Below are 16,082 nucleotides of genomic sequence, written 5' to 3'. Positions count from 1 at the left end.
ATTCTTGGCCCAGATAAGAATGAATTGGCTGATCTTGAAATCATCACTTCTGAAAAGCCGACATGCTTTTTTTTAGACTTCCAACAATGCCAAATTCTTCCACCCTCAACGGACATCTAGGAGCCCAGATCGTCTGCAAATCAAAGTATAACAGTGAAGTCTTGAATTTATGCTAATTGAAAACAGCTCATTCACTATTTTACAACTACATAGCAAACAGACACTTCAGTTTGATAATTTATTACCACTAATGCATTTAAACGAGTCAAGTTTATACTGTTTGGCTGCCAAAAATAAAAAGTTTGGCCATTTCTGAAGGATCTTATTTTTAATTACGGTTGTTTTGACTATCTTGCTTTTTATGACTAAGGGCCAGTTTTCTTTGACTTACCAAAGGAGACAATTCCAGGAAATCAACTTACTTAGCACTTAGCGAAGTGGCTAAACAGAGCAAATAAGAGTGTGATGTCTTGATTGAAACTTTCAAAGCCAAGGGGTGTGCGCTCATGGAAGAATTGAGAGATTGCCCAGGAGCCCATTTTTAACAATTCCCTCAACCTTTCTTCCCCTGCCAATGCATTGTCTGCCCCAAAATGCCTCATTCTTTTGTTGCAGCAAAATGTAGGGGAAAAAAAACAAATGACTTAAATGGCTATGCAATATATATTTCCATTTGGCTCCATCTTAAAAAATATGTTGTTTGGTCTAGTGCTGATTGAAGGTGCTCACTTGTAGAGTTGCTATTTAACATGATGATTTTGGAATAAATCTGTATAAACAATTTGAATGGAGTATCATAAGAAGTTTAGGACATGACTCAGAGCTGTTTGTATGGTGAGACGCCTAATAAGAAAGAGATGGATGACTGCTTTGATATCTAACATGCACAGTTGGCATAGAGATGGATGACAAACCACGTGGTGGTTTTGGCCTGCCATGGGAGATGTGTGGGTGAACACCAGACAAAAGTCTGTCCAGCTGTTTTGAGTGACCCAGTTAGTGAGTGACAGGCTGAAGAAGAGTCTATTGTCTTTTATGTATGTATCTGTGATGTGTTTGAAAAGTATGCGTTTACCAATGAAGGCTTGTGGTGAGTAGGTTGGTGGCCCATGATGAGAAAAGTCCACAGCATCACATCCCCTCCTGCCTTCTCTCTTTCTCTCACACTGTAAGAAAAAATCTGTAGAAAAACAGAAAAAAAAGGTGCTGGTATAAGTTTCTGCCAGGACATGAAGTTTATGGACATTAACCCTAAAAAAAACAATGCAATGCATAACTCAAAATGCAGTTAAAGCACCACCTCTATTGCCTTTTAATTGTAATGGTTATTTCTGATTTAACAGTTGAGTTGCTTGTGATGCAGCTGTACAGACGAGGTCTGTTATATGTAGACCTATGTCATGCACAGACAGTGAGCGAGAAGAATAATGCTGTCCATGCTTGCTTTTGCCCTGGAATGACAATGACCTGCCTTCCTCTGGACTGGCTATTAGGGAAAGACACACACACACAGTTTCACTCTCTCCACTATTTCTCCTCCTCGATTTCTCCCTACTTCCCTCTCTCCCTCTTCAGGAACAGAGGCGTGCTTCAGGCCGGGTCTGGGAGAAGAACAGACAGGGATAGGCCTTTGAAAGAACAGTATTGTGAGGTCACATTCTTCCCAAATGCGAGCGGGAGCCAAGTCAGTAGCTGTCGGAATTACCCCATGAATCATACCCATTGTGATGCCTACTCCAAAATGAGAACATGGAAAGGAATTAGGTACGGCTAGTCGTATCAGTCCTCCAACATGGACATGTGTCCACAGCGACAGGGTGATGTTCATGCGACCGTCAATCAGAAGAATTCCTCCGCTGCCATATGTTGTTACTTAAGGGCGTGCTGCTGCAGCCAAGTGGAGTGTGCTTTTCCATACACGCCCGTCTTCCTGTCTGTGCACTTCCTCCCCTTGCCGTTACCCAGAGATCTTTGTGGTGGGTCCTGGAGTTCAGGCAATATTAGGTTGCACCTCTTAAAACATGTCAGCTTTGTGGTGAAAATTAAAGAATGGAAAAAATGATGAAACGTAATGTTTTATTGATCCTTTTCTTCAAGTTGCAACTGTTAAACACAGAGAGCGAGAGAGACATGGAAATGGAAAGACATTTCGGAGGAGGCGTGCGAGCGAGGCCATCGCCACTCACAAAGGGTGGTTTTTCGACAACTTGGATTTATTAAGCATGGCGAATTTGCATGGAAATTGTGTTACCTCCAGTGTCTGACTCACTGTTTGGTCTCAATGGCAGCACTTTGATTTAAAGGAGTGAATGCTGAGCTGGAAGTTTTCAGGGTTTTACAGTCAGACCTTTGTTTTTGCTCCTCTCCTGTTTTCACTTTCGCAAGTTCGTGTTTTGATGAGGAAAAAATGATTTTTACGAAGACCTCCAGTGGAAACATTAAAACACATGTTGAATATTAGATACACAGATACCTTGTTAGGAGGCCCCAGACTGCAGAGCGAAGCCGTACCCCCTTTGAGCCGCTGTATCTTCACGGCAGGCCTGGAGAGAGAGAGATGCGAGCGAGATATGACAAATGAACTGTGTTCTGCAAGTTGAAAGAGAAATGTGTTTGTCATTTTAGTTATGGAGGATGAAAGAGGGAGAAATCAACAATGAGGCAGTGTAATCTAAACCACTTTACAATGGAAAGAGGCACGGTCTCTCCCAGGATATGGGAGGGGAGAACGAGGTTAAGGAATAATCGACTGGACCGTTCAGATTTGAAGACATATGAGCTGTATGTCCACAAAGAGCTCCGTCCTCAAGGAATCTGATGATGGATGAGCACAGTGCCAAAAAAAAAAAAAAAAACATTCTGAATGAAGTAATAGTGCTCTGAACAGGAAAACACACTGGCAGGAAATCTCATGTCAGCATTCTCCACAAACCCCAAAAACACAAGAGAAGGAAGAGACAGGGTGGAAGGAAAAAAAGAAGTTAGGGATTCTCTGAACTGCTGTCTGTCAGCAGTCGAGGAAAGGACGTGGTCTATATGTGCGAGTCATTGGTGGATCCTGTGCACCATGCCTCATGTGGTCCCCCTATCTCACTTGGAGAAAATGTACCACAAGGGTACATTACAACACGTAGACTGCACAGCTTACAGGGTGAAGACAGGTGGAGATACAGCATATCAAGAAAGGCAAAATTATTATTAGATAATAAAAGTGAAGACTAAAGGCCATTGCACACCGAGTCCGAAATTTTCGCACGTTGAAAAATAAATACGACCTCACGTTATGTCAATCACGTTTACACACTTCCTCTGAAACTTTCATCCGTCATAATAAAAATTCGGATCGGGTTCGATTTTCTGCATTTTTCGCATCCGTAGCAAACATTTTGAGAGATGTTTTGACAATTCAGAGCCACCATACAAGCGAACGCCAAAATCCAGAATGGTGATTGCCAAATTCATACACTTCGTCTCGCAACACAGAGCACCGTAAAGATCCTTGCACACCGAGTTCACAGAAATTGGTGGTCTTCTTTTTAACATGTGGCTCTAGTATCGCTAGCAAAGCATCAAACTGAGCCACTGACATCCTGAAGTAGACTTTGAATCGTCCGTGATTGGATGTACCCAATATTTCCTTTCTTTTTCTCTTTTTAAGAAGAGAGAGGACAACAAAACCATCCTCAATGCTTGAAGACTCCATTTAGTACTGTTTTGCAAATTTTTTCGCAACGGATTAATTAATACGCATCGGACTCAGTGTGCAAGGTTTCTGAGCGTGACGAATTTTTAGGATGACGAATATGAAAAAACGCATACGAAAATTTCGGACTCAGTGTGCAAGGACCTTAAGAGATGAAAACTTCATTTGAAAACAATAATAATTAATGCAAAGTAAACAAAAAGGGTATGCAACACTCTGACAGAAACACTACGCAATTGCGCACATGCCTATAGACTGAACACATAATAAGCATGTGCATGACGCCACCATATTCACAAATTTGTCTTTTTGTAGTTTACACACACTCAAAGTATTTTGTAGTTTACACAATAAAGGTGCTTCACGATGCCATAGAAGAACCTTTTTTGTCTAAATGGTTCCATAGAGAGCCTTTAACATCTGAAGAACCTTTCTGTTTCACAAAAGGCTCTTTGTGGTGAAAGAAGGTTCTTCAGATTATAAAAAAGGTAAGAAAGAGATGGTTCTTTAAAGCTGCAGTCCGTAACTTTTTTTGGTTGGGTGGCTGATCGTTTATAGCCTTTTCTCACAGCAGCCATAATAATTAAATGTATAATTTTGGCGGATTGTAATCCATAAAGGATTATGTCTTTATAAAACACGTGAATAAAATGAAATTATATTCCAGTTATAAATGTGCTATATCATGCACATTTATAATATAATATAAATATATAATATAATAATGCTTCTGATTACAGATAGCCTGGGATTACAAAGATTTGTATTTTAAAGAAAACCAGTTCGAAGCGAGCATAATTTGCTTTTTGGGTTAAAAAAAAATTGCTTAATATGAAATTCGAAGTGCATGACAATTAGATTAGACTGTGCAGAAATTTAAATCTACACGCTAATACACACTATACTCATAGTACCCAAAGCTGATGTTGTTAACATTAATCATTTGAGAATAAAATATAACAATAATAATTTGCACGGTTTGATGTGATATGAGCTAACCGATCGTTAGATTTAATCACCGTTGGTAGCGCGATTTATTGTAATGCTTTTTTCCTCAGTTGGTCAGAACAAACGTGGTAGACTTGTTACTTACTTGTTCAGATGGCAATATACGGTAAAAATTCTTATTTGGGTCATATTCCAAAATGTAGGCTAGAATCTGTGATTGAAGTACAGTAAATATCCACACCGGTGCGGTGACTGACAGCCACACATACTCCTCAAAGCATTAGATTAATCCACGCTGGAGCCGTGCCGACTAACAACCCACGCAAGTAAGATAATTCCGCACACAGCTGCAATTCCAGGATTTCAAACAGAGATGGCGACAAAGAGGCAAAACTTACCGACTGCAGCTTTAAAGAACCTTTGACTGAATGGATCTTTGTGGAACCAACAATGGTTCTTCTATGGCATCGCTGTGAAGAACCTTTTAAGCACCTTTATTTTTAAGAGTGCAGAGAAGATAACTATACTGTTTTCAAAAGTTTGCATTTCAGGCCCCCAAAATGCTGTTAATGTTTTTTAATGGAGTCTCTTATGCTCATCATGGCTATATTTATTTGATCAAACCATTACTCCAGTCTTCAATGTCACATGATCCTTCAGAAATCATTCTAATATGCTGATTTATTATGAGGGTTGAAAACTATTGTGCTGCTTAATATTTTTTTTAATCCTGTTGAATACTTTTTTCTTTGATACTTTGATTAATAAAAAGTAAAAAAGAGCATTTATTCAAAATAGAAATCTTTTCTAACAATATAAGTCTTTACTATCACCTTTTATCCATTTAACACACCATTTCTGAATAAAAGTATTCACTTCTTAAAAAAAAAGAAAAGAAAAGAAAAGAAATAAAAAATGTACTGACCCCAAACTTTTGAATAGTAGTGTAACACAAAAGTTCTATTTTGATTGAAAAGTCTCACACGTCCCAAAAAATATTAAGCAGCACAATTGTTTCCAACATTGATTATAAATTAGCATATTAGAATGATTTCTGAAGGATCATGTGACACTGAAGACTGGAGTAATGCTAAAAATTCAGCTTTGCATCACAGGAATAAATTATAAAGAATAAGAAATTAAATATAAAGTATATTAAAATAGAAAACTGTTATTTTAAATTGCAATAATATTTCACAAAATTACAATTTTTTTCTGTATTTTTGATCAAATAGATAAAGCCTCGATGAGCATAAGAAGCTTTAAAAAACAATAAAAATCTTACTGATCACAAACTTTTGAACAGCAGTGTATATATATAAATGTTATACAAATCACTCTAATAACAATGTAAATAACTCTAATCACAAAATATAAATATATAAATAAATACAAAATAAGTAATGAATACATTTATAATGCATAAATAATATATCATATTAGCAATGTATATGTGGCTTGGAAATAAATATATATATAGTCAGAACAAACAGCTAATTTTGAGTGGCTATCCATGGAAAAAGAGTAGTTGCAACATCTACCAGCAAGGACTAACGAGTTCACGGCAACCAGCCAAAAGAGGGCAACCTAAACGGTTTCCTCTGGCTTTTATGTATTTGTGCACAAACGGCTTATTGGTTTGCTGAAACCGATTAAACCTAAACTAAAAAATAAGATGAATGCAAAAATTTTAGTAAAAAAAAAAAAAAGAAAAAACAATTTGCAAGACTATAATAACCTTGGTAAGAAAAAGAGAGAGAAAGATGAAAACAAGAGAGAGATGGAAGAGGCAGCGGGTGAGTGCGCAACAAAGCAACAAGCCCCCCCAAGTTGATTTGCTCGTTGGTGAGTAAAGCTCCCAGTCCATTAGGCCAAATAGCAACCAGGTGCTGTCACTGTGGCTTTTCATGTAAGGAAGGTCTGCTCTGTTTCATGAAGAGACGCAGGAGGTCGGGAAGCGGTCCAGCCAGAGCCATAAAGAGAGTTCTCACTGCATTTAAACTCTTCTCTTCTCCTCTCGTCCTGTCACCTGAGTCACTCTCCTCCGTTCCAAAAGGGCACCATATTTTCCATTTCACGTTCTGACATCAATGTGCGTTACAGTACCTCGTTCCTCTGTAAACGTGGGTGTCATCTCCCCCTGAGTGAGACCTCCCTCCATTAACCGTTCACGCTGCTTCCCACAACAGAGCACGAGGCCCCCAGGCCAGCACCAAACTAGCTTTTTCCCCCCTCTCCTCTCCATCTGTCTCCCCCGGAACTTTTAATGAGAAGCAAGTAAAAGAGTAGGCAATGGAGGGGAGAGGAATGTTTGACAGAAGTACAGAGGAATTTGACAAAACAACCACAGACAATATATGTGAATGACAATAAGAAAGGGAACAAAGACCCTTCCGACCGAGTTCAAACGGTAGACTCTCTCGCAAACGGAGGACCACCTGGACCACCTTGAGAAATCAGAGTTTGACTAACACCCAAAGACTAGGAAGATCTTGTATAAGAGTTTTCTCAAAGAATCTGTGACTTAAGCTCTGGAGAATCAAGGGTTCGACCAAAAACCACAGCAGAAAGAAGTGAAGAAAACATTTTTTATAAGTATCCCTCCATAAGTCAAACAGAAATGACAGGACAGTTAATGTCTAGCTTGGGTGTGCCTCGTACAGTAGATGCTAACGGGTAAAGCCTTTGCTGTGTACACTCTGCTCATTCACATTCAGATTCACATAATCCTTCTATCAATGGGAATACATGTCAGAACAAGGAAAGAAGGCATTTATCTCTTTCTTCTGGATCTAGTTTGTCAGCCTAGGCTGCATCTCAGCGTCTTAACTTTGAAAAGCCCCATTCCAGAACGTCTTTCCACCTCCGTGTTTGCTTGTCTCTGGAAAAACACACCAAGTGGAGATGCTCATGTGTGACATCCAGTGTCAATTCTCACCGTACATTCACTCAACACAAATCGACGGTCAAGAGAAGGTGGTATTAGAGTCAACCCAACCAGAAAATCCACTCGTTTATCTTTTCTCCCCCCTGATCTGAGAACAGTCATTATCTGACACTAAAGAGCACTCAGTCATGAAAATGGCACTTCTCCGAATCAGGGACGGGTCGGGGGCACCGCGCACTGTATGACTCCTCGCATCAGTAGGAATATGTTCCTTAAGCTCAGGAATGACGGACAGCTTTGTTCATATCTAACAGTGAGACATTCAAATACCTCTAGGCTCGATTCAGGCTGGGGTGTGGCGAGTCTTAATGCTTTTTCTTGCTCAATGATTCAACCTATATTTAAAGAATTGTGTTTACCAATTTGTACTGAACCACTGAACAGAAAATTCAATGAGCAGTAAAAACATAGAATGAAAATGTTTTTGTAGCAGGGTTTATATTGTCGCATGAATGGCAAATAACACTTCTCTTTCAATCAATCACCACATACAAAGTTGTTATTTAATCTTTAGGAAGGCAATGAGATAGAAAGTGCTTTAGAGGCATTAGACGAGGTCTGAAAAACAGGCAAAAAATTATTTACATAAACGTGCTATCACATTATTTCATGCAAATGTGAAAGAATTGGAAACACTTTACAATAAGGTTTTATGTCAACATTAGTTGCAGTACCTAACATGAACTGACAATGAGTAATACTTTAACAGTATTTATTAATCTTGGTTAATTTCTACAATACACTACTGTTTTAAAAGTTTGGGGTCAGTAAGAAGAAATTAATATGTTGTTCATTCGGTAAAGATGCATTAAATTGATTGTGAACTTTGTGTTTATCAAATAATCCTGAAAAAAATGCATGATGTTTTCCACAAAAATATTAAGCAGCAAACCCATTTTTAGCATTGACAATAATATTAATAAATATTTTTGAGCATCAAAATAGAAAACAGTTCTTTTTAACAGTAATTATATTTCACAATACTTCTGTTTTTACTGTATTTTTGATCAAATAAATGCCTTGGTGATCATAAGAGACTTCTTTCAGAAACATCTCAACAACCCCATACTTTTGAATAGTAGTGTATAGTATTTTTTAACATTTTAAGTTGTACAAATTAACAGTTAGATAATGCTGTATATTTGGGGGGGGAAACATATTTCTAATTTAGCATCTACCTAGTGTAATAAATGCTGCAAAAATGTGTTGCTTATCGTTGTTTCGTGATACTAAATGCATTAACTAATGTTAATAAAGAGAACCTTATTGACCAAATTTCTTCATACCTTGTCCGTGTTCATGATTTCTCCTGTCAACAAAGCACCTAACAAGACATGGTCTACTCAGAAAAACAAATTCTCATGCTTTACATCAACCTAACTTTACTATGTGTTTGCTTTGCATTATGTTTATTGGACTCAGCAGGAGGCCCTAACCTAAAAGCACAAAGATTAATGACTGTGGTCCAGAGTGGTGTTACTGAGCGGCCACGGAGCAAACAGCAGACCAGCGGTGTGGGATTCCCCCCTCATAGAACACCAGATGGTGCAGCCCAGGACATGGTTTCACTTAAACGATTGTTTTCTGACTTCACATATTCTTCTACCTATATCATATTTACCCTTCAAGACTGTCCTGCATTTAATTAGATAGTCAGTTATGTTACAAAGTATATTGTAAACCATACATGTATTCAGTAGTGTGTATTCCCATAGTCATGCTGTAGACTTTTTTGGAAGTGGCACTCAAAATCCATTTTGGATTTTGACACTACATTACCATTCAAAAGTTGGATCACCAAGATTTTTGTTTATGAATTTATTTTAAAGAGAGGACCTATTAAATTGATCAACGGTGACAGTAAAGACTGTCTTTAATTTATACTGTTCAAATCAATGCTGTTCTTTTCTTTAAAGATTCCTGGGAAAAAAAGGAATCAAGGTTTCTACAAAAACATTGGGAAGTACAACTGTTTTCAACATTGATAATAAGAAATATTGAGCATCAAATAAGCATATTAGAATGATTTCTGAAGCATCATGTGACACTGAAGACTGGACTGATGGCTGCAGAAAATACAGCTTCGCAATTCTATATTGGGAAATATATTACGTTAAATTTTGTAGCCTTTGTGAGCATAAGAGACTTCTTTCAAAGCCATTAAAACCTCTTACCGAGCCAAAACTTCTGAAAGCTCAAAATATCTTATATTGTGGGTTTGGTTTCATAATCAGAGAAGAGTCTTGTGACATAATAAGCAATGTAATGCAGTCGTTAATAACTGCAACAAATTATAATTATGCAACTGTTCCCCAGATAATGATGGTGTATTTTTCAACTTCTCAAAGATTATAGGATTATCCAGGCACTCTTGGCTTGTTCTCAACAAGGGATTTAGAGCTAAATAGATTTAGTCAATATAAAAGCTATAAAGCGCACTGATTTCTGGGAGATCCCACTCATCATAAAAGGGCCCCTAAGACATTGCACGCACTCAGAGGATAACACTGTAGTAACGTTCTCCAAACGCTGACATCAACGTTGGAGAGGACAGTGGTGGTTAGAGTCAGTCAGCAGGGTGTGACTATAGGACGGCTGGCAATAGGTGCCCTAGAATATGCCAGGAGGAAGAGGGATTCCAAGTTCCTGTCCAGATTTCAGGGCTTGACATGACTTGGGTCTACAACACTACAGTTAAATCTTTATTTATTGAGTTTATTAAAAAGGTTTCTTCAATGAAACACTGTGAGAAACTATGGAAACACAGTCCAACAGAAAGTCTAAACTGTAATTTGTGTTTGCTCAGTGGTTCGAGTTGCTGGACTTTGCCATGGCTCACTTGCTGGGTTTGATGGAAGAGGGCAAATGCTTCTTTCCATTTTCCACTACAGTAGACCATTTTCAAATTATAGTAGATTTGAGCAGGTAGTTCTGAAAATAAATAAATAAATAACAATCTAAATGGTGTTGAACAGTAGTGCTGGGTTGAAAATAACTTTAACCGTACCCACTGTATATATATATATATATATATATATATATATCGATTTTTAGTTTCAAAGCTTTTATGACAGCCACCGTTTAAATGTTTATATTTAAAAAAACTAACTGGAGTACAGTTTAAAGTTATTATTATAAATATAATTATTATAAAACACCATATGTGCAATTTTATTTTTTGTATACAGATCATTTATTATTTTTAACCTTTAATAGTTTAGTAGTGTATTAATTGCCATGGTTCACTGTATACTTTACAGCATTAGTTGAGAGAGTTTTTTTTTTTTTTGAGAAAAAATGTACTGTAACTGATCTACATCTAAATGAATCGATATACAATTGTGAAATTTTTGTGTCAATACTCAGCCATAGTGTATAGTACTGGTTTTTCTTACTTAAACTATTTACACAGGATGTTTTGGACTAATTGTCAGATCAATTACTTTTCAAGTAAAGTTAAAAATATACATATTAAAAAATGTATCAAAAATGCACTTGAAAATACTTAATTAAATCCTTCAAATAACTCCATTCCAAAAATATATATATAAAATATATGCAAACATTGGTTTACTTGTTGATTTAAGCATAAGGTTAATGGGTTTCCATACATTTTCAATCTGTGAATTGTATAAACATTAAAAATTGAATATGAATTTCCTTACATTGGACTTAAATGTAAAAATAATAAATAAATACATACGTACACAAAAATATGCATACACACTCCTCGTATAGAGGTTGGTAAGAAACACATTGCCTGCGTTTCTGTTTAATCACTTCTGTTTTATCTATGATTTTGCAAATCGCAGATGCTGGTTGGCAAAACATTCCTGCCATGATCATTCAAACAAGTTGCATCCAAACACAAGATTTCATCATAATTTATAGCTATAATGCTGTAAAAATAATGACTTAAACTCCAGTTACCGTTACGTTAACTGGAATCAGCCCGACATTCGTTTGATGAAAAGAGGTCAAATGACCGGTCTGTGAGCCAGAACAACATGTGGAGGAAATTCATGTTCTACGAATTCAAATCACAGCTGCAGACAGAAAGCATTTTTACAATGTACATGACAGGATAAAAACAGGCTATTTGAGATCACGATCTGAGCAGGCTTACTTTTGGTCTCTTTTGATCTTTGAAGAGCACCTGCATCTGATGGCTCAAGGAAATCCCTTAAAAGTGACTTCTGCAGTAATGTGGAAGCAGTTGAGATGAGGCAGACCACTCTAATCTGACGATGGTTTTTCCTGTAGCGTAAACAGCAGAGAGATAGAGAGATAGAGAGACATGCAGGTCCTCAGGACACATATGGAAGACCTAAAACATATAACAATGATTAAAATCGACCCTGCTGACAGGCAGTGAATCATCTATGGTAACTGACCACATCTGGGATGGGAGAAATCATATAAACCACCTGTACTCCATAACAATATCACTGCAATTTTTTTGCAAATGTGTTTATGTCAGCATTATGCATGAACACTGATGCACGTAGATTATAGTAGCAAGTGTTTGAAAGTATGTGAAGCCTTTAAATATACTTTCAAAATAAATCCTACACCATTTTTTTCAGTGTAGCGAACAGTCAGCTCATTTAGATTTAACAGCGGTCTAATTACCTTTAATGATAAATAAAATTATGAATTTGAGTTAATCTGCCACCTGAAAAAGTCTGAGAACCTCTGACTTAGGTGAAGATGAGACCAAATTTTATAGCCAATTTGCGCAGGAAACGAGATGAATCCTGAAACTGTTCAGCATGTGTGAGAGTATAAAGATGCACGAAAGTTATAAAGATCAAGCACACAGTCAGTGGGGGTTTGTAGAAGAACCTTTGTTGTTTCACTTAATCAGTTTCACCCGAAATCAGGCCATGCACCGTTGGCAAATGGTGAGCCTGGGCGCAGGGCAGATGGGGCTTCCTGTCTGGCATGGGCCGTGCAGGCAGGCCTGACTCATAGCTCAGGAGGAGCCGTGACTTTGAGTGTGAAGATGAGGGGAAGTGAGTGCACTGGTGGCCTGCCTCTCCATGGGGCTAAATCACTGCCCTCTAATTAACAGCAAAACGGCTCTTTCGGAGGCCCCTGGTGCTTAAACCATTATAGACACCGTCTAACACAACTAATAACTTTTGCGGTCTAGGGGGTACGCACACAACGCTTTGAGGTCTCGCTTTCTCTGTACTCAGTAAATGCTAATAAATAACAGGGACCTCCATGGTGAATACACAGATGAAGAGAAGAATGTTCACATTAAGGCTTCTTTTCCAATAAGTGAGAATAGTTTAGTGGTAAATAAATAAATAAAAGATGAGTTTTATTTCTTTTTAAATAATTGTTAAATATTTTATCAAAAATAACAATAATATATTAAATTCTAAAATAACACTAAATTTAAATTATAATAAACTAGGATGAAATTGTTTACAAGGATAATGGACAAATATATTTTTTTATTTGACTTTCAGAATCCTGCAACAGACCAATCAAAATCAAGTATTCCAGAGAGCCTTGTAATAAGTTCCAACGCATAACATTATGGATTTAAAGTAGCATGGTTAGAAAGGCAGCTGAATAAACTGCAGTGAACACAGACTTTAAGTGAACACAACACAGACTTCAAAAACCCATGTTATAAAATATTCTATTCAAGAGAAATTTGTTGTGCTGTACGTTTCCATTTCATCTAAAGCAACAAAGTGCATTCAAGCGAAACATTTTCGTCATTATGTTCCCTTGGAATTGAACTTTTGACCTTAACGTTGTAAGCGGTATGTTCTATCGGTTGCGCTACAGAAATATTTCAATATGTGGAATATTTTAATACCAAACTCTGTTTCCGTTTACAGATGTTGTGATTTTACTCAGATATCTTCAAAGCTATTATGTGAAATAGATCCGACTAAAATTATTTGGCAGCTTATAAGCCTGACCTATTGAAATTTCAGAGTGGCTTGCAAAATCTGCATACAATAACCACAACCGACCACAGACAGGGTGAAGTCTCTCTGTATTGCAGCAGCGCTTTGATTCTATCATTGTAAACAAACCTTGTAAACATGCCTCGTTGAGAAAAAAATACAAAACAGATCGACAGTTCCACAGTTTCCAGTCTGGAAGGAAAGCAAATGAGCCAATTTCCGCAAAAGCCCTGGTTATGGCTGACATAAGTCATTTGATAGATTACACAGGCCATTGAGTAAAGCCTCTACAGGCTCTGGTGCTATAAAAGCTCATGGTCACAGACATAACGGCTATGCCCATGTTTAATAAAGCTTTCCGGTTAACTTGCCCTCAGTTGCTAACATGTGGTGTATTTTTGCATCGAGTGTGTCCACCCCAAATCCTCTGCTTTTGCCCCAACTTTCTAGTCATTCTGTGTTCATATGCAGAGCCTCAGCCAATTCTGAGCTGGGTTTGAGGTGAAAGTATATCCCATTGAGCTCCACGCATGATTACCATCTTGGCAGTGCCACAGAGCGGCATCACTGGAAATAAGATGGGGTCAAAGGCTGCCTATGGTGTAGTGTTGATGTAATATGGCTCCCATTATCTCCAACAATGACCAACAGATGAGGAATATCCTCCCTAACATCAGAGTCAATTTGGCCTGGAGAGAACTAGTGCCACCTCCCTGCCAACTACATTAAAGAATCAAATCCCTAACTGTACTGAAGACAAGTTTAGCTATTCAGACTTTAGACATGCTGTAGGTAATTTTTTGACTGTACTAAAGCATAAAAATGGCATATTACATTTACAGATATTCAGGAAACATGCTAAGATCACATACTTGTTTCTCCAAAAAACAGTACTACAGCCAGTTGTTCCATTTTGAAAATGTGCTTTCTGTGTCGGAATGTCTGTTTTTGTTTTGGTTTGTGTGATTCCACCCGCTTACAGTTTATCCCATAATATTTCAACAGCCTGGGTTGCCAGTTTGCAGAAAACACAGCATACTGCAGCCATGGAAGTGAGCAAATGAACTGGGTCAATGATCGTAGATTCTACCTGACCTAAAAAGCCTCGGCATACATCAACAAGCTCTATGACCACAGGCATATTAAAATATGAGATAAATCAACTCATCAGTCATCTTCCATTGTCAGTTGCACTCGTTTGTGTTTTGCGTGTCTTCAATCTGACAACCAATATTTAATCAACAATATTTTGAATTTAGACCACTGTACAAATTTCAACCACTAGCTGTCATTGCACCTTTAAGGATTTTTTTTAAAGCTATTAAACTAGTCACTGACAGTGGTTTTTGCATAAAATATCAGAAATTAGACATCACACAATGTACACATACAGTATATACTACATACAAATCTCAACTGTTTTTTTTTTTTTTTTTTTTTTTTTAAATTCAATTATATTATTGCTCAGCTCAGCTCTTACATATATAATTTGAATATATAAAAACTCCATCTGCGTACATATAGTATATTCTTGTGTAGGGCGATATATACTACAAATACATTTGATTTGACAAATTTATTTTTACAATATTGTGTTACTCATGAAAAAGGTTATTGACATTACACTCTTTTTATCTAAAATGCGCAACAATATATGAAGAATTCAGATGCAAAAGCCTGCAAAAGTGCCGTTTGATATTTTCTACTAAAATGAGCATTTTTATCAGGCTCCTATGTGTAGGTTCAGTAATTTCACTTTTCTTTGCCATTAAAGTAAAACAACTGAACATAAGCATAGGAGCCTGAGAAAAACTTTTACTTTTAAAAGTTAAAATGTAATATTTACTTTTAAGTATTGTCTTCCAAAATTGCATTACTTATGTTAAAAACATATGTAAAGGAAAATATCATTTTATTGTGTCCATAGATACATACAGGTGCATCTCAATAAATTAGAATGTCGTGCTGCACCTGTAAATTAAATAGTAAATCAATAAAACAAATAAATTGTATATGTTTAAAAATTCTGCTGAAAAATGTGTAATTCATCTTAGTTATTTGAAACAGTAACTTGGATAGTATGGTGCAAACGTAAACATGTTACTTGGAAAAAAAATTGTTTTATGTGCATTACCTCCAACACTAGTGATTCATAATGCAATAATTGCTTCTGTGGGCTCTTGACGAGTTTTCTCTAGCTCTTTTTTTTTCCATAAACTATCTCCCTAACTTGCAAAGCAAGTATTTGAAATGTCTGTATCTCCTTATGGAGCCTAGAGGCCACTGGAGAAAAGAAGCCACAGTTCCAGTCTCCCATAGCAAGCCCATGAACAGTTCATGAGACAAGGTCCACATACCAGCAAAGGTCCTCATCAAGGACCAGACAGAAGACATGGCCTTACTCACAGCTTGCACACACAAACATGTCCCAATATGAAGACACACCCTGGCCCAGTCAGTCGTCTACATTCCATCTCTGCTGGGTGAAGTCTGACATGTCTCCAAGCAACTGACAGAAATTTCAGACTTAGCAGGGTTATTTGCATAATAA

At 37.2% G+C, this 16,082-nt stretch overlaps 1 long non-coding RNA gene across 2 annotated transcripts; it reads right to left on the bottom strand.

Annotated features, from left to right (window-relative positions):
- Positions 1-2,468: 2,468 nt before the first annotated feature.
- On the bottom strand, positions 2,469-14,578 carry LOC107655004 (uncharacterized). 2 transcript variants are annotated; one of them, XR_001630381.1, is made up of 4 exons: positions 14,512-14,578; positions 11,725-11,855; positions 11,529-11,644; positions 2,469-2,543 (listed from the first exon to the last, which is right to left on the bottom strand). It is a non-coding gene; the product is annotated as an uncharacterized LOC107655004 (long non-coding RNA). The 2 variants fall into 2 exon arrangements; XR_001630380.1 differs by lacking the exon at positions 11,529-11,644 and having other exon boundaries at positions 2,474-2,543.
- Between the last annotated feature and the right edge of the window lie 1,504 nt (positions 14,579-16,082).

The sequence above is a fragment of the Sinocyclocheilus anshuiensis genome, unplaced genomic scaffold (assembly GCF_001515605.1).
Source record: "Sinocyclocheilus anshuiensis isolate Anshui unplaced genomic scaffold, SAMN03320099.WGS_v1.1 scaffold487, whole genome shotgun sequence".
Classification (NCBI taxonomy): domain Eukaryota; kingdom Metazoa; phylum Chordata; class Actinopteri; order Cypriniformes; family Cyprinidae; genus Sinocyclocheilus; species Sinocyclocheilus anshuiensis.
Note: the sequence above shows the minus strand (reverse complement) of the source record. Positions and strands in the feature narration are given on the sequence as shown.